Source organism: Dendropsophus ebraccatus, chromosome 9 (genome assembly GCF_027789765.1).
Source record: "Dendropsophus ebraccatus isolate aDenEbr1 chromosome 9, aDenEbr1.pat, whole genome shotgun sequence".
In the NCBI taxonomy this organism is placed as follows: domain Eukaryota; kingdom Metazoa; phylum Chordata; class Amphibia; order Anura; family Hylidae; genus Dendropsophus; species Dendropsophus ebraccatus.
The window spans coordinates 6,103,312-6,122,860 of record NC_091462.1 but is presented as its reverse complement, the minus strand read 5'-3'; the positions used below and the strand labels follow the sequence as shown (position 1 = coordinate 6,122,860).

The 19,549-nt window shown below is 47.4% G+C and overlaps 1 long non-coding RNA gene across 1 annotated transcript in view; it reads left to right on the top strand.

Moving 5' to 3' along the window:
• The window catches only part of LOC138801710 (uncharacterized), a 49,240-nt gene extending 29,909 nt beyond the window's left edge, over positions 1–19,331 (top strand). The window contains exon 3 of the long non-coding RNA XR_011364648.1: positions 19,219–19,331. This is a non-coding gene — a long non-coding RNA (uncharacterized lncRNA). The remainder of the gene's footprint in view (positions 1–19,218) is intronic.
• The last annotated feature ends 218 nt before the right edge of the window (positions 19,332–19,549 follow it).

The following is a 19,549-nucleotide window of genomic DNA, read 5'->3' as shown; positions in this document are numbered from 1 at the left end:
CTCCTTCTTTTACCAGTCCCTGTTCTCTTCTCCCTCCTTCTATTACCCGTCCCTGTTCTCCTTCTTCTCCTTCTCCCTCCTTCTATTACCTGTCCCTGTTCTCCTTCTCTTCTCCCTCCTTCTATTACCTGTCCCTGTTCTCCTTCTCCCTCCTTCTATTACCTGTCCCTGTTCTCCTTCTCCCTCCTTCTATTACCTGTCCCTGTTCTCCTTCTCCCTCCTTCTATTACCTGTCCCTGTTCTCCTTCTTCCTCCTTCTATTACCTGTCCCTGTTCTCCTTCTCTTCTCCCTCCTTCTATTAGCCGTCCCTGTTCTCCTTCTCCCTCCTTTTATTACCCGTCCCTGTTCTCCTTCTCTTCTCCCTCCTTCTATTACCTGTCCCTGTTCTCCTTCTCCCTCCTTCTATTACCTGTCCCTGTTCTCCTTCTCCCTCCTTCTATTACCTGTCCCTGTTCTCCTTCTCCCTCCTTCTATTACCTGTCCCTGTTCTCCTTCTCTTCTCCCTCCTTCTATTACCCGTCCCTGTTCTCCTTCTCTTCTCCCTCCTTCTATTAGCCGTCCCTGTTCTCCTTCTCCCTCCTTTTATTACCCGTCCCTGTTCTCCTTCTCTTCTCCCTCCTTCTATTAGCCGTCCCTGTTCTCCTTCTCCCTCCTTCTATTACCCGTCCCTGTTCTCCTTCTCTTCTCCCTCCTTCTATTACCCGTCCCTGTTCTCCTTCTCCCTCCTTCTATTACCTGTCCCTGTTCTCCTTCTCCCTCCTTCTATTACCTGTCCCTGTTCTCCTTCTCCCTCCTTCTATTACCCGTCGCTGTTCTCCTTCTTCTCTTTCTCCTCCTTTTATTGCCTCGGTTTGTTGCTGAGGACCTGAGCCGCAGTCGGATGGCTCTGCGTATTCTCACTTAATAATTCTTTGTTAGGAATTAGAGCTCTTCAGCTTTTACTAATTACCGATGACATTTATTACGCGGCTAAAAAGAAAACACAGCAATTTCCTGGAATAAAAACACACTGCGGCTTCACATTAATGCCGAGTAATGGAAAATAATGGCTAAGTGAGCGGCGTCCTCAGCCGTCCCTACTAGAACCGCTACCATTCTTCAGGGATAACAGGCTGCGCTAAATTGACGGAGATGACAGGGCGGGTGTTTTACTTAACCTGCAGTAAACTTGCTGAAGCTCTTAGCTGGTTAGTTCCTATGATGCTGATGCCAATGTAACAAACAATGTTAATGCACATAATAAAAAGGAAGATGAACAGCGACGTCTCCCCACAATGCGCGCAGGCTGCTATCCTGACCCCTCATCCATGGATCATTATATGCAGCCATCACAACCCTGACTGTATGCAGACTATTGCTCCAGGATGTCTTGTCATCTTGATCATTCCTTATTCCATAGATCACTGTCTTGGGAGTCCTGAGGCAATTGGACCTATATCTTCTATCATTCCACGGCAGGGGGTTACTCTGCTACCTAAGGGGTGATGTATAGCTACAACCCATCCTGAATCCACTGATCACCTCCATCCATCTTGGTGTTTGCGGAGCCTCTTTCTCTTTTTCCATCATCTATTCCACCATGATTGTCTTCTCCAATGATTGAGGATTTCATAGAATCTGTGAAGAATGAGATAAAGTCTCAGTTTGTTAATATTTGCTTTCAATGGAACATATGGGACGAAGCGGCCATTCTTCTTTAATAGCCGATGCTACTTTCTTGCAAAAACAGTGCCCCCCTGCCCTCAGGTTGTGTGTGGTATTGCAATTTAGCTTCATTCACTTCAATGGCCACTTCAGAACCATGTGACTTTGTGTCAAGTCATGGAGGAAAAAGTTGTATTTTTTTGCCTAAAATGGGCAAATGTGAATACATTTTTTCGCAAATGTCCGTTTTGCGAATAAATATTTGCATCTGGCCGTTTTACGCCAGCTTTGCTAGGGGGCGCAGGAAGGGGAGTGGAACGGGGGGTGCGAACTCGGGGTCCGCTTCATTTATCATTTTTCTCGCCGACAAATGATAAGGAAACCTGCGCCAGCCCTGAGCTGGTTTCCTGGCGCACACAGTGCGTCTGTACATAAATCTCCGTACTGTCGGCGCTGCAGGGAGATTTTTACCCCCTGGCGCAGAAAAGGACGGACCTAATGAATGTCCTCCATGGTGTTTACCCTGCAGGAGATGCCCACAAAACCAATCACTGGCAGAGGTGGGTCATCACGGGCTGAGGGGTCACTGGGGCCCAGGAGACACCATAACGCCAGCTGCAGGGATCGGGCAGGCTTGTATAGACTGTTAGTTGTAAAGCATGCCCACATTATTAAAAAAAACATCAAAAATATTCTAAAAAACTAAATTCTAACACTACAATACATGATAAAGCTCCCAGCAGATGTGGTTGGTAAATCCTTAGTAAGTGGATGTAAACCTGCCTGGGACGGACACACGGTGTAAAAAAAATATATAATAATAACAATGTTAAGGTCAACTAGATAGACAGTGTCGTCGTCTTTTGTTTTCTGCTGAAAGGTTAAACCATTAGAAGTAAAGATTTCCCGTTATTACGTGTCACCATCACGATTGGCGACTATAATTTCTCACGCTCATTTGACTGAGGTCAAGAAACGGCCCCGACCCTGAACTCTCCCGTAATGATCAACATTTAGCTCCGTGAATTGGAATCAATATCTTTAATTATCTGGAATTCCGGCAATTACCGGCAAATATATGAGGAACCTATAGCAGTATAATTAGTGGAGGGCAGTGATCCCCGAGCCGGGAGCCTCATTCCCTTCATTATACTGTATTATAGTCGTGTGGTCTCCCATGGGGGGTGTTAGCTGGGGCTGCGGGACTTGTCACCGGGCTCAGAGTGGGATATGCCGTCCCTGGGACCCAAACAATCGCCTGTTAAAGGAGGCCTGTGTCCCTGTAGTGTATAGGTGCACTCCAGTAATCACACAGTCCCAGTTAACCCCTTCATGACCCAGCCCTAAATGACCGCTCCAATTTTCTTTTTTTTTTCACTTTTGTTGTTTTCCTCCTCACCTTTATTTCTCCATCTACAGGGCTATGTAAGGGCTTGCTTTATTTCAGGGACAGGTGTACTTCCTAATGGGGCCTTTTAATCTACCAAAAATGTATGACGGAATCCCAGAAATAAATTAATAATTGGGCAAAAATGCTGCGATCGCTGCAGTCCGTCATGAAGGGTGAGGGCAGCCGGTGTCACAGATGCAGCTGTGACTTGTGTTACAAGCCGCGGCCGCCCCTGCTCCTCTCCTGCCCCTCGTGCGGTGGACACCGCTCATTAATGCCGGGGTGCGGTTCTGCCTGCACGCTGGCTCCCCCGCAGTCTAACTGACCTGACCACTCTCTTGCCCCTTGTCGCCGGAACGCACGTCCCCGACTTCCAGGGTGTGTGTGCTGGCCCCGTGAGATTTAAAGGGACAGTACATCCCTAATTGGTTATGCCCCTACGCACCTTCCCTATACACTCCTGTCCTGTCCTGACTCTAGTGTTGAAGACTTTGCATGCTTCCCAAAGTGTGGTCCCAGCTCTCTGTGATTCCTGCCCGTTATTCCTGGCTGTGGTCCCCTGGTTGTGATTCCTCCCTGTGACCCCTGCCAGTGGTTCCCTGCGGTCTGAGGTACCAGCCCTGAACCCCGCTGTGTTCCTGCTGCCTGCGCTTCCAGCCATGCTGTGTTACAGCCTGCCCACGTGTCTCCAGTTGCACCTCGCCCACCGCCGTTAGCAAGCCTAGCCAGGGGTAGCGACCCGATGGTCGCCTGCCGCAGCAAGCCAGTGCCGCCTTGTGGCAGGCACTGGTGAAGACCAGCGGCCCCATAGACTCCGCTCCCTGGTGTGGCTTACACCATTGCTAGCGTTGGTACAACTCTAGTTGTTAAAGCCGGGCCCTCACTCACAAAAATTTGTCTTCCCCTCATCCCCCCGATGATATAAACAAGTCCCTGGAAGGCTGTATCTGCAACATTGTAGCTTCTTTGTAATGCTGAGGGTTTTTCTGAGGTCAAATTGATAATGAACTCACTGTGATTAACCCTCCCAGCATTACAAAGAAGCTACAATGTTGCAGATACAGCCTGCCAGGGACTTGTTTACATCAGCTGTCTCAGGAGGAGGGAGAGACAGAGAGAAAAGCTCACACACAGGTTTTTGTGTCTGCAGTAGAAAGCAGCAGCTGAGAACTGGGAGAAGGATACTGAATAGATAATAAGTATGGAAGGAATTGTTAGTCTCACCATGGGCAGCAACATATCAGAAGTTTTTTTTTGAGTGGAATACCCCTTTAATATTGTATTTCTGGAAAATATTCAGAGTCTAGCGCCACCTGGTGTGAATGTAACCACTAAGTTTTTGTGCCTCTACTGAGAATTGTAACCAAGAAGATTGTTTTGTTTCAGTGACTTTGACCGATTACCTAATATCTGGGAGGAAGGAGCAGAAGGAGCGGAGGGGATTTCTTTCTGCTTCGTTGTCTCATATAAGTCTCATTACGGCACAAGACTCTATTGTCCCAACAGAAATAATTTGTGTCGCAGGGTGAATTAATGTCCCATTAAATGTCTGGTCTGGATGAATGGCGGTCACTGACTGATCATACACAGCTCAGCGAGCAGGATCTGTGCGCTCTATGAGGGGCCGTTACATGGACGTCGCCGCACACTGACAGGGACCATTGTTTGCTGAGACTCTTTATAGTAAATTTACTCAAGTGAGATAAGCAGCTGGTTCAGCGCTCGCTGGCACCACCACGAAGCCGTGTAAAAATCAATGTATTAGATGTGATTCATTGTATCTGAAACAAAGAGCCAATGTTCTGTTCCGGCTCAGATTATACATCCTGACCTTATAAATATTCACCGCATTTAAAGGGGAACAATCTACAGGGTGGGGGGCCTGCCCGGGTGATTGCTAGATCGTCTGGGTGGCCCATAGTATATAGCAGCGTTCTAGGAGCTAAACTAATACATTGATTATTGATCGTTCCATGTAATAGGGCCTTTACACAAACTACAGTAGATTTGGGCAAAGAAGCAGAAGTGGCAGCTGCAACCGGGCCCTAAAACCTACCGGAGCCCGGCGACCTCTCCATTATTATGAGCAGCACATAGTCGGGGGAGGTTTTGCTTCCTTCTGGGTTTTGGTTTGGCTTCTGGATACGGGACCTGCTTCGAGCTCCCCTACAGTTATAATCTTTCCACCTTTCAGTACGCCTCGTTGCCTTGTGATATTTGCGCACAGCGTTCCCCATCTCCACAGTGTTTATGGAGGAGTTTATCAGCCGTCTTACCGTAGTTAGCGAAACCTTTCCCCGTAATTACAAGGTGACAGATGCTTGGCTTAGCGGCTTATTTTACACCTGTTCTTTGGATGGGGATTTTTTTCTCATTGTCTCCATGTTCCGGATCCATTGTTACTTTGTTATATAACGTTCTCAGGTAAACACGACGGCGCGGCACATTGTTAATTAGAGGAGCGCGGCGTGCCGTTTACGTATTGTGCTGATTACTGGGAAAGAATAGAAAGGATTATAGAGGAGGGAGAATGAAGGACTTCATAATGGAGATAAGTAAAGCAAATACTCCACGCATTGTTGTTGTATCTGGTTTACGGATTCATCATGAAATAGTCACGTCGAGCCCCCGCGAGCACGGCTCCACATCCAAGGGGTCTCTGCTCTCTGAAAGGGAACAACAAGCAGATCTCACACGTCCTTCTCCTCTATGGTCAGTTTGGAGCTGCAGGCAAGCTTGGCAGTAAGATTACAGTTTCCATAGCGCCACCACAGGCGAGATGAAGCATTACATGGTGTCTATCCACAGTGTCTGTTAGGCTTCAGTCACATGTCCAGTGATTTTTAAGGACTGTGATTTAGGTCGGCTAGCTAGCCTAGTGCTCGGTACTGTAGGCCTCCGGTGTCGTCTCTCTCCCCGCTTTGCGTGTGCGTGACATCACGTGTATGCCATGACGCAGGGGAAGGGAGGGGCTTCTTGTGGCTAGAAGTAGAACGCTTCTGGACACAAGAATAATTGTCATGGCCAACACCTTGGGTCAGCTGACCCCTGAGCAGGCTGTCAGTGCAGCAACGGGGGCCCCTGTGAGGTGCGGCAGAATAGGGGAGCCAGGGAGTCACAGGCTGCTAATAACCAGGGGGCCCCTGCCTGTGGGGGCTCGGGGGCAGCTGCCACCACCCGCACCCACCCAATTTCCTACTGGTGCCATGACATCAGTGTTTTCCCGGGATTCCACGGATGCTACACTTCTCCAGCAGACTTCTATTGGGGAATCTGTGCAGCAATCCCACTCCTCACTAGGACATATCTTGTTTTTTTGAGGAACGGTTCATCTGAATAGACAAATAAGGTTCAACGGGTCCTAAAATCGTCCTTGATCACGAATCCGCAGCTTCACGGGAGTTGTGAATAAGCCCCTAGGCAGAAAGAGGCAGGTCGTCCACGAAAAGAGACCCTCAGTAACTCCACTAGATGGCAGCACAGTAGAGGAGCACTCAGCACAATGTATACATTACCCATAGGCCAGAGAGACCACACTACATTATGACCTGACTGCCACCATCCATCCTGGAGGCAGGTTTTGTAGTGGGACACTGCACCATGTCCATAGGCGACCTCTCAGCATGTGCTCACCCAATAGTCCTCGCACCAACTTCTCTCTGCTCTTGTTCTATAAAATGGCGATCCGCCAGGAGGAAGACTCCACCCTTGTTCTCTCCATCTGACCGCGCTTCTTCCCAGTCTAGAGTGAGACTCCTAAATCACAACTCTCTTTCCCTCTGCCAGTCTCACAGCTGGTGATGCCCTCGCCCAGTCACCTCTCATACCCCCAGCTCTTCCCTCCATCCATCTCCACCACATCTTCCAGATGTCCCGGTGCTTATCAGTTGATGGCACGCACCAATGTTACTATTACGACTTCTCCGGCTCTCTGGGCACAGACAATCCACCGGAGAAGCTTAAAGAGAAGCAGCTCCACAGAAATCCTGCAGAAGTAAATCTTCTCTCGTCCTTCATCTTGGTAAAACATCTTGACATAAGAGAAAAGCTTGAGCCAAACACGTTCGCAGTCTGAACCCTGTTTGCCTTGGGACGTGTAATCCTTTCCTAAATGCCAAAATGTTTGCACAAGATGAAATAAATGGGAAGTTTGATGTCTGGGCGAACGTTAGATAAACTTTACCTTTCTTCCAGTCGCTTTGCCGCCGTGTTTGAAGGACTCGGCTTCTTTGTAGACATAGAGGAGAGCGCCCCATAGATATAAATGGAGGTCCTCCTCTTGGTGACATAGCTGCTGGGAGGCATCAATCCTTCTATACATCTCCTACAACATTAAAGGGGAACACTGGCGAACATCTTTTTCTGTCAAATCAACTGGTTTCAGAAAGTTATCTCAATTTGTAATTTACTTCTATTTAAAAATCTCCAGTCTTACAAGACTTATCAGCTGCTGTATGTCCTGCAGGAAGTGGTGTATTCTCTCCAGTCTGACACAGTGGTCTCTGCTGCCAGCTCTGTCCATGTTAGAAAATGTGGTTATTCCTCCTGACATTGCAAAGAAACTACATTGTTACAGATACAGCCTGCCAGGCATTTGTTTCCATGTCCAAAACAGCAGCAAATCCCCATAGAAACTCTCTCCTGCTCTGGACAGTTCCTGACATGGACAGGGGTGGCAGCAGAGAGCACTGTGTCAGACTGGAGAGAATACACCACTTCCTGCAGGACATACATCAGCTGATAAGTACTGGAAGATTAGAGATTTGTAAACAAAAGTAAATTACAAATCTATATATTGAAAAATTGAAAGTTAATAAAAAAAAAAAAAAAAGATTTTAGTCGGAGTGCCCCTTTAAGAGACTTGTGGTCCTCAGCTGCTGAGATCCTTGCAGAGCCGAAGCTTTGCACATGTTGCCGCCATCCATGGAGGAGATGGATTGATCTCTTCCCGGGGCCGGCAGTCTTGGCCGTCTCCATGGAGCGTCTCCCCTCGTCCTCCTCTCCACTTCTCGATATCAGAAATAATTCAGCGTCCTTTCGGTGGTGAAGTAATGAGGCTCCGCAGATGTTGCTCCATATTTGCTGATACATTGTATCCTACATTCTCTCAGTCTCGGAGAATAGATTGTAGGTTTATAGGGCACAAACTGTTACATGAAATTATGGAAATGAATCATTTGTACATAATGTTTAGCCCGGACCTTTAACCGTTTATTTTTAGCTGCGTGGCGCGTTCTGCGGCGACACGGGAAAGCATACTTTCTGGCCGGACGGACGTTAATATATCTGCGTGTCATATTTCTGTGATTTATGTCTGGGCATTAAGTATTATTCAGAGAGAAAACAAATGGCAAATTAGAGCGAATCTTAAAAGCTATATATATGCAAATGACCGGAGGTCGGATGGAGGATCGCCCATCAATTTCTACCGGAGCTCTCTAGTCATCGGGCCGTATCCTATAGGGTCCTGGCTGCCGCTTACCGTCCCCCCAATACGGTTACCGTTTATGGAGATTGATGTGGCGCATGTTGTGATGTCTCGTATCATAATCAGCTCCTCTCTGTAATCCTCTGCCAGGATCGGAGAACTCGTGGAATTGGTTGACATGGAAACAAAAGCCAATCGGGAAGAAATAGGAATCAATAGACTTGTATAAAGCAAAGATTTAGCTTTAATACATGATACCAGCATAGCCGGCCGCTGCATAGTAACTTTATTATATAGGGTGGAGGTGGGGAAATAATCAGGGACAAAACAGCCTCTCTGACAATGTTATCTTTTACTTAGTAAGGGAAAGTGTAGTGTGCATGCTCTATGACCTGTGCAGAGATCAGTGGGCAGGCAAGAGGGGGTGAGCTATAGCATCACCTGCTGACCTCTATCAGAGAGTGTAGTATGCATGCTCTGTGACCTGTGTAGAGATCAGTGTGCAGGCAAGAGAAGGTGAGCTATAGCATCACCTGCTGACCTCTGTCGGAGAAAGTAGTATGCATGCTCTGTGACCTGTGTAGAGATCAGTGTGCAGGCAAGAGGGGGTGAGCTATAGCATCACCTGCTGACCTCTATCGTAGAGTGTAGTATGCATGCTCTGTGACCTGTGTAGAGATCAGTGTGCAGGCAAGAGGGGGTGAGCTATAGCATCACCTGCTGACCTCTATCGGAGAGTGTAGTGTGCATGCTCTGTGACCTGTGCAGAGATTAGAGTGCAGGGAGCTAAGCTCTGATCACTGCTTATTATCAGCTAGGGAACCTGTGTTATCTTTGCTAATAACTGATCTTAGTAAAAACTGCAGAATTTTAGGATGTTTTAATGTTTAATGCAAATTGTTGCAGACGTCTATCCTTCCTCACATATATTTGGTGTCACGTTGTTGCAGACGTCTATCTTTCCATATATTTGGTGTCACGTTGTTACAGACGTCTATCTTTCCGTATATTTGGTGTCACGTTGTTGCAGACGTCTATCTTTCCGTATATTTGGTGTCACGTTGTTGCAGACGTCTATCTTTCCATATATTTGGTGTCAGGTTGTTGCAGACGTCTATCTTTCCGTATATTTGGTGCCACGTTGGTGCAGACGTCTATCTTTCCGTATATTTGGTGTCACGTTGTTGCAGACGTCTATCTTTCCATATATTTGGTGTCACGTTGTTGCAGACGTCTATCTTTCCGTATATTTGGTGTCACGTTGTTGCAGACGTCTATCTTTCCATATATTTGGTGTCACGTTGTTACAGACGTCTATCTTTCCGTATATTTGGTGTCACGTTGTTGCAGACGTCTATCTTTCCGTATATTTGGTGTCACGTTGTTGCAGACGTCTATCTTTCCGTATATTTGGTGTCACGTTGTTGCAGACGTCTATCTTTCCATATATTTGGTGTCAGGTTGTTGCAGACGTCTATCTTTCCGTATATTTGGTGTCACGTTGGTGCAGACGTCTATCTTTCCGTATATTTGGTGTCACGTTGTTGCAGACGTCTATCCTTCCTCACATATATTTGGTGCCACGTTGTTGCAGACGTCTATCCTTCCTCACATATATTTGGTGCCACGTTGTTGCAGACGTCTATCCTTCCTCACATATATTTGGTGTCACGTTGTTGCAGACGTCTATCTTTCCGTATATTTGGTGTCACGTTGTTGCAGACGTCTATCTTTCCGTATATTTGGTGTCACGTTGTTGCAGACGTCTATCTTTCCGTATATTTGGTGTCACGTTGTTGCAGACGTCTATCTTTCCATATATTTGGTGTCACGTTGTTGCAGACATCTATCCTTCCTCACATATATTTGGTGTCACGTTGTTGCAGTCGTCTATCTTTCCGTATATTTGATGTCACATTGTTGCAGACGTCTATTTTTCCGTATATTTGGTGTCACGTTGTTGCAGACGTCTATCCTTCCTCACATATATTTGGTGTCACGTTGTTGCAGACGTCTATCCTTCCTCACATATATTTGGTGTCACGTTGTTGCAGTCGTCTATCTTTCCGTATATTTGATGTCACATTGTTGCAGACGTCTATTTTTCCGTATATTTGGTGTCACGTTGTTGCAGACGTCTATCCTTCCTCACATATATTTGGTGTCACGTTGTTGCAGACGTCTATCCTTCCTCCATATATTTGATGTCACGTTGTTGCAGACGTCTATCTTTCCGTATATTTGATGTCACGTTGTTGCAGATGTCTATCCTTCCTCACATATATTTGGTGTCACGTTGTTGCAGACGTCTATCTTTCCGTATATTTGGTGTCACGTTGTTACAGACGTCTATCCTTCCTCACATGTATTTGGTGTCACGTTGTTGCAGACGTCTATCTTTCCGTATATTTGGTGTCACGTTGTTGCAGACGTCTATCTTTCCGTATATTTGGTGCCACGTTGTTGCAGACGTCTATCTTTCCGTATATTTGGTGTCACGTTGTTGCAGACGTCTATCCTTCCTCACATATATTTGGTGTCACGTTGTTGCAGACGTCTATCCTTCCTCCATATATTTGATGTCACGTTGTTGCAGTCGTCTATCTTTCCGTATATTTGGTGTCACGTTGTTGCAGTCGTCTATCTTTCCGTATATTTGGTGTCACGTTGTTGCAGTCGTCTATCTTTCCATATATTTGGTGTCACGTTGTTGCAGACGTCTATCCTTCCTCACATATATTTGGTGTCACGTTGTTGCAGATGTCGTTCCGGTGAATTGTGATTCGGGGTTAACACGGTTCCACATGGCTGCTGAACCATCTCGCCTCCATTTGCCCTTTGGCGCCTCGCTCCCCGGCCTCTTCTGACCAGGAATAAATATTTCAAATCCCCCCGAGCCGGAGCCTGAACCCTGTATGTGAGATCAGCCATGTATGTAACATGACAGCAACGCGGAAACCATTTCTCTATGGGCGACAGACAGACATCTGTGATGCAGAACGGTTTGGATTAGCGGAGAGCTGGGATTCTACAATGATCATTCACCTATGAGATATATGCTATAAACCAGTGCTTCTCAAACTTCTTGTTCTCGGGCCTCACCCGGCAATCCATGTTGATGCTCAGGCCTCACCAACAAACATATACAACTGTGAAGCACCAGATACCGCCATGTAGTGCACATAATATCTCAGAGCAGCGTCAAAACAACACCAACTGCAGAAATTAATGTTGCTTCACCTTTTGTAAACTATCGGCACAGTGCAGAAAATACATACTGCTCCACCTGCAGTAACCCATCACCACATACTGCTCCACCTGTATACCAGCCCCACAATGCAGCATTTCTTTCTCCATAACCCACCTGGCAGCTTACACACACACACTAGCATGATTTGTACTCTTAACCTCCTCTTCTCGGGTAGCTCCCTTTCCCCTCATTTCTCCATTTCTGTACATTTGGCATGTGCAGTGTTCCTGGCACTGTCAAAGTAGTAGGTATTCCCATAATAGCTCCCTGCTTTTCCCCATATACTAATAATTCCCCGACTGTGACACTCATACAATAATAATGCCCGCTGCTATACCCTTATATAGTAATTATGTCTCCTGCTTTGCCCTCCATATAGTAATAATGTCCCCCTGCTGTGTCCTCCATATAGTAATAATGTCCCCCTGCTGTGTCCTCCATATAGTAATAATGTCCCCCTGCTGTGTCCTCCATATAGTAATAATGTCCCCCTGCTGTGTCCTCCATATAGTAATAATGTCCCCCTGCTGTGCCTCCATACAGCAATAATGTCTCCTGCTGTGTCCTCCATATAGTAATAATGTCTCCTGCTGTGTCTCCATATAGTAATAATACCTCCTGCTGTGTCCTCCATATAGTAATAATGTCCCCCTGCTGTGCCTCCATACAGCAATAATGTCTCTTGCTGTGTCCTCCATATAGTAATAATGTCCCCCTGCTGTGTCCTCCATATAGTAATAATGTCTCCTGCTGTGCCTCCATACAGCAATAATGTCTCCTGCCGTGTCCTCCATATAGTAATAATGTCCCCCTGCTGTGCCTCCATATAGTAATAATGTGTCCTGCTGTGGCCCCATAGTGAATGCCCCCTGCCCTACTGTGCCCCCATAGCAATACCCACTGTTCCACTTCCCCCACCATAACACAAAAAAGTCATACTCGCCTAATCTGGGCAGGGAGCTGGTCTTCCTCTCTTCTCCAGCTTCTGAGCCACAGAAAGTGAAGGGGAAGATGAAGAGAAAGGAGGTAAAGGGGTAGATGAGGTGAAGGGGGTAAAAGGGGGAGGAAAATGGAGGTTATGGAGGAGAGGAGGATGGAAAAAGGAGGTTAAGGGGGAGAGAGGAGGTAAAGGGGGAGATGAAGAGAGAGGAGATAAAGGGGGTGTGGGGGAGAGAGAAGGGAAAGAGGAGGTGATGGGGAGAGGACAAGAGAAAGGGTGGGGGGGAGAGAGAAGGGAAAAAGGAGGTGATGGGGGAAAGGTAATGGAGGTGAGGGGGGGGAGGAGGTAAAGGGGGAGATAAAGAGAGGAGGTAAGAAGGGGGTGAGGGGGAGGGAGGAGGGAAAGAAGAGATGATGGGGAGAGAGGAAGTAAAGGGGGTAGAGAGGAGGGGGAGAGAGGAGATGATGGGGGTAGAGAAGATATGACGGGGTACAGAGGAGGGGGAGAGACGAGATGTTGGGGGTACAGAGGAGATGATGGGTGTACAGAGAAGATGATGGGGTAGAGAGGAGATGGAGGGGTAGAGAGGAGATGATGGGGGTAGAGAGGAGATGATGGGGGTAGAGAGGAGATGATGGGGGTAGAGAGGAGATGATGGGGGTAGAGAGGAGATGATGGGAGGTAGAGAGGAGGTGGAGAGAGATGATAGGGGTAGAGAGGAGATGATAGGGGTAGAGAGGAGATGATGGGGGGTAGATAGGAGATGATGGGGGTAGAGAGGAGGTGGAGAGAGATGATAGGGGTACAGAGGAGATGATAGGGGTACAGAGGAGATGATAGGGGTACAGAGGAGATGATGGGGGGTAGAGAGGAGGTGGAGAGAGATGATAGGGGTACAGAGGAGATGATGGGGATAGAGAGGAGGTGGAGAGAGGAGATGATGGGGGGTAGAGAGGAGATGATAGGGGTAGACAGGAGATGATGGGGGTAGAGAGGAGGGGGAGAGAGGAGATGACGGGGGTAAAGAGGAGCTAGAGAAGAGGTGGAGGGGGGTGGATTTTGAGTTGGGAGGCAGGGGGATGTGCTATTACTGAGAGGGGTCTGGCCAGCTTCCGGTAAGGGAAGCAGGTCAGCGAGGGGGTTGTGGTGCGCGAGGCTACCCTGCCGGCTCCTGCAGTGGATTGTGGACCGGCAGATGTGGCACCACACTTCCACCGGCAGCCGTAGGACGTGGGGGGCCCCATCCCCCGGTCCACAATCCAATGCAGGAGCCGGCGGGGTAGCCTCGCGCACCACAACCTCCCCTTAGCCACTGACTTTCTTGAAGGCCCTGCTGGTCCGGCGGTCAACTGCGGGGATAGCAGCCTGCTGCCGCGGCAGCTCCTCTCCGCCAGTGCCGGTCACCTCAGCCAGCCTGCCTGAGACTCCCCAGGCTGCCGCAAATCCTCCTTGAGCCCCCGTTCCGGCAGCCCGATCCTCCGACTTCATCCTTCCTCCAGCAGCCTCACCAAGTCCCCTACCCCTCAGATTGCTGGTGAGCTGCTGCTGGGGGAAGGATGTGAGCGCAGCGGCGGGGATAGGTGCCGGGACATTGCTGAGTGATTGCAGTGTCCCGGCACCCTAAACAAAAGTATTTAATCAGCAGGTCATAAATCCTGGAGTCCCTGCTGTGTGCCGATGTCGGACACAGACCGGGACCCTGCGCCTCACCAGACTGCGAGCTGCGCCTCACCAGACTGCGAGCTGCGCCTCACCAGACTGCGAGCTGCGCCTCACCAGACTGCGAGCTGCGCCTCACCAGTGAGGCACGCGTCACAGTTTGAGAAGCGCTGCTATAAACCACGATACTAGTCAGAAGGCTGAGGATCCGAGAGTAGAAAAACGAATAAACAGTATATAAACCCTGTGACTGTTAGACATAGTTTTGTGAAGGGGGCCTATTTTTTATAGGGGAATCTTTGGTTGGTATTGTTGTATATTGTGACATCATGTATTTCTTCTCCTCTCCGCCTCTGTAAGGCTGGGTTCACACTGCGTTTTCAGCATATGTTTAACGGATCCGTTTTTTTTAACGGACAAAAAAATAGTGTCAATAGTGTCCGTCAAAAAAACGGATCCGTTTTTTTTTTTTTTTATAATGGAAGTCAATGGAAAAACGGATCAAAACGGATGCACACAAATGCACATGCATCCGTTTTTTGCAATCCGTTTTTCATTCGTTTTTTGAAAAAAAAAAAAAAACGGATTGCAAAAACTCAGTGTTAACCCAGCCTTAGTATTCTTCTTCTTCTTCTAAGTATTCCTCTACCTCATCCTCCAACCTCCCAGGAGAGCACAGTACTACTTGGGTTGGGACTCTCACGACATCCTCCTCTCTGCTGAGTCTTCCTCAAACACTGAGTCTTTGGGTTCGGAGAACGTTGACACTTTGGCAAGTCCACCAAACACTAGTCAGCACCTTCTTCTAATGACTAACATAGTAGCCGCCATATTTGAGCGATTTTTCTGAATGAATCCAAATTTTAGGGGAAATTCTGAATGGGTTTGACAGATTTTTTTATTGATTTGTTTATCTCTGACCCCAATGCTACTAGTCCTATGCCCTATCAACCCTATCACACCCATCAGGGACTCCATTGCCCTCTAATACGGTCTGTTATTCACCAGACACAGGCGGATACCAGTTCATGCGTCGGCGCCTGTTATATTTCGATAGACCTTGAAGAGCTGCATAAAGTCTGATCCATTTACCCGGCATTGATGGATTCAGACGGTGCAGCAGCCTTTGGATTGTTTCGAGAGCCGAGTTCTAGAGAAACACTTCACTAACCACATTGATTATGCACAATCACATCCTAAGGGAACTCCCCGCTGAATTATGGAGAAGTATGTTCTTCCTATGAACACAAACCAAGACATTTCATGCATAGGAAAACAAGGCGCCTAATTAATCCGGCGCAGATTGTTGTTTGGTAAAGTTTTTGCTGATTAGCGCTTGTATTGGAAAAGATACGAGCCGCCGGTCCCATGAAACACGACCATCTGTGAGTGGTGAATAAAGATTGATGGAACTTTGTCCCCAAGGAGAGGGGCACATGAAAGTCACCGCAGAGTCTTTGTGTCACAGCAATGTAATATTTTACATCTCTAAATCATCTTTAATATTTTGTACGATTATTCTGGGTCGTGATCGAAAAGACTGGAAAGAGGGCGACGACTGAAGATGCCCAAAGTCGTCATAAGATGTAAATGTCACTCCAACAGTACTTCATCGCTCTGATTGTGTGTAACCCAACGGCCAACAGGGACTCATGTTATGTGCACCATAACTTACACCAGGGACATGGGGCCATTGGATCGTTCCGTCGGATCACCTAAACACTTGGCCGATCAGAAGATCAGAACACTGAAACAAAATCTTAATGGAAAGTTAAAAATAACTAGACAAAAGGAATACTCTACGTGACATTGGGCACAACCAGTGGCTGCAGTATGTAACCAGCAAACACCGGAGACTGCAGTATGTAACCAGCATGCACCAGACATGGCAGTATGTAACCAGCATGCACCTGAGGCTGCAGTATGTAACCAGAAACACCAGAGACTGCAGTATGTAACCAGCATGCACCAGACAGGGCAGTATGTAACCAGCAAACACCGGAGGCTGCAGTATGTAACCAGCAAACACCGGAGACTGCAGTATGTAACCAGCATGCACCAGACATGGCAGTATGTAACCAGCATGCACCTAAGGCTACAGTATGTAACCAGCAAACCCCGCAGACTGCAGTATGTAACCAGCATGCACCTAAGGCTGCAGTATGTAACCAGCAAACACCGCAGAATGCAGTATGTAACCAGCATGCACCAGACATGGCAGTATGTAACCAGCATGCACCAGACATGGCAGTATGTAACCAGCATGCACCTAAGGCTGCAGTATGTAACCAGCAAACACCGCAGACTGCAGTATGTAACCAGCATGCACCTAAGGCTGCAGTATGTAACCAGCATGCACCTGAGGCTGCAGTATGTAACTAGCAAACACCTCAGACTGCAGTATGTAACTAGCATGCACCAGACATGGCAGTATGTAACCAGCATGCACCTAACGCTGCAGTATGTAACCAGCAAACACCGCAGACTGCAGTATGTAACCAGCATGCACCTAAGGCTGCAGTATGTAACCAGCATGCACCTGAGGCTGCAGTATGTAACTAGCAAACACCGCAGACTGCAGTATGTAACTAGCATGCACCAGACATGGCAGTATTTAACCAGCATGCACCCAAGATGGCAGTATGAAACCAGCATGCACCTGAGGCTGCAGTATGTAACCAGCAAACACTGGAGACTGCTGTATGTAACTAGCATGCACCAGAGAGGGCAGTATGAAACCAGCATGCACCCAAGATGGCAGTATTTAACCAGCAGACACAAGAGACTGCAGTATGTAACCAGCATGCACCAGAGACTGCAGTATGTAACCAGCATGCACCAGAGACTGCAGTATATAACCAACATGCACCAGACACTGCAGTGTGTAACCAGCATGCACCAGAGACTGAAGTATGTAACCAGCATTCACAAGAGACTGAAGTATGCAACCAGCATGCACTAGGGACTGCAGTTTGTAACCAGCATGCACCAGAGATGGCAGTATATATTGTAACGACAAGACATCAGAGACTATTGCACATAACTAGCATTCACCAGAGACTGCAGTATGTACTGTAACTAGCATGCACCAGAGACTGCAGTATGAAATCAGCATGCACCAGAGGCTGCAGTATGTAACTAGCATGCACCAGAGACTGCAGTATGTAACCAGCATGCACCAAAAACTGCAGTATGCAACCAGCATGCACAAGAGACTGAAGTATGTAACCAGCATGCACCAGAGATAGCAGTATGCAACCAGCATGCGCCAGGGACTGCAGTATGTAACCAGCATGCACCAGAGATGGCAGTATATATTGTAACAAGACATCAGAGACTGTTGCACATAACTAGCATGCACAAGATACTGCAGTGTGTAACTAGCATAAACCAAAGACTGCTGCATATAACCACCAAACAAAATACATTTTTGCATGTAACCATCCGACAGCATGACTGAGTGTATTGACCGGACACCAGGGACTGTAATTGTAAAGACCAAACACAAGGGACTGTTGCATGTACCCAGTAGACATCAGGAGGTGTTGAATGTGACCACAACAGACTTTTTATGTAACCACCAGACACCAGAGATCATTACATGTAACCACCAGACACCAGGGATCCTAACATGTAACCACCAGACACCAGGGATCACTGTATCTAACCACCAGACACAGGGATCCTAACATGTAACCACTAGACACCAGGGATCGTTTCATATAACCACCAGACACAGAGATCATTACATGTAACCACCAGACACCAGAGATCACTATATCTAACCACCAGACACCAGGGATCACTATATCTAACCACCAGACCCCAGGGATCACTATATCTAACCACCAGACCCCAGAGATCACTATATCTAACCACCAGACCCCAGAGATCACTATATCTAACCACCAGACCCCAGGGATCACTATATCTAACCACCAGACACCAGGGATCACTATATCTAACCACCAGACCCCAGGGATCACTATATCTAACCACCAGACCCCAGGGATCACTATATCTAACCACCAGACCCCAGGGATCACTGTATCTAACCACCAGACACCAGGGATCCTAACATGTAACCACCAGACACCAGGGATCACTATATCTAACCACCAGACCCCAGGGATCACTATATCTAACCATCAGACCCCAGGGATCACTATATCTAACCACCAGACACCAGGGATCCTAACATGTAACCACCAGACACCAGGGATCACTATATCTAACCACCAGACACCAGGGATCACTATATCTAACCACCAGACCCCAGGGATCACTATATCTAACCACCAGACCCCAGGGATCACTATATCTAACCACCAGACACCAGGGATCCTAACATGTAACCACCAGACACCAGGGATCACTATATCTAACCACCAGACCCCAGGGATCACTATATCTAACCACCAGACACCAAGGATCCTAACATGTAACCACCAGACACCAGGGATCACTATATCTAACAAAGTCAATGAATAGGCAATGGGGGTCGGCACTACTCAAGCTTCTCTGGCTACAATTAGCCTCACGTGCCGCATGCATATAGCTGTGCTCTATAGAAAATACTGCTATCTGTGGTGCATCAATCAGACAAAGCTTAGAAAGAGGGAGCCCCGCGATTAATAGAACATGTTTACAATAAACATAGAGGTAATATAAAAGATCTCAAATTCATGGGGCTGCAGCGTGTTTATTGCAAGGGCAATGGAGATGCCAATCGGCAGTTACTCCAATGTGGATCGCGCTGGATACTCGCTACAAAAGCACAGGGTCACATGGGTCTAAATGACCGTACTGACCTAAGCATGTTCTTGTAAATACCTGTCTTAGATATATCTTTTTATGAATGTAATGTTTTCTTGTTTTAACTCACATTGTAACACCCACTATCCAGACATTTCACGATCTACGACTATATGATGTGACGTGACTGAAGGGGCGGGATCTGAGGAAGCGCCGATCAGTAGTCAGAAACAGCTGTCATCATTAGTGGAAGGTGTTGGCGTCCTCCACCTGCTCGCACTATGCTATTATAAGCACAAGATCTGAATAAAGGAACACTTTTCTGCAGAATTGGTGAGTGCACTCGGACATTCTTTCATTACGATGTATCACTATATGTAACCACCAGACACCAGAGATCCTAACATGTAGCCACGAGACACCAGGGATCACTATATCTAACCACCAGACACAACTATATCTAACCACCAGACACCAGGGAT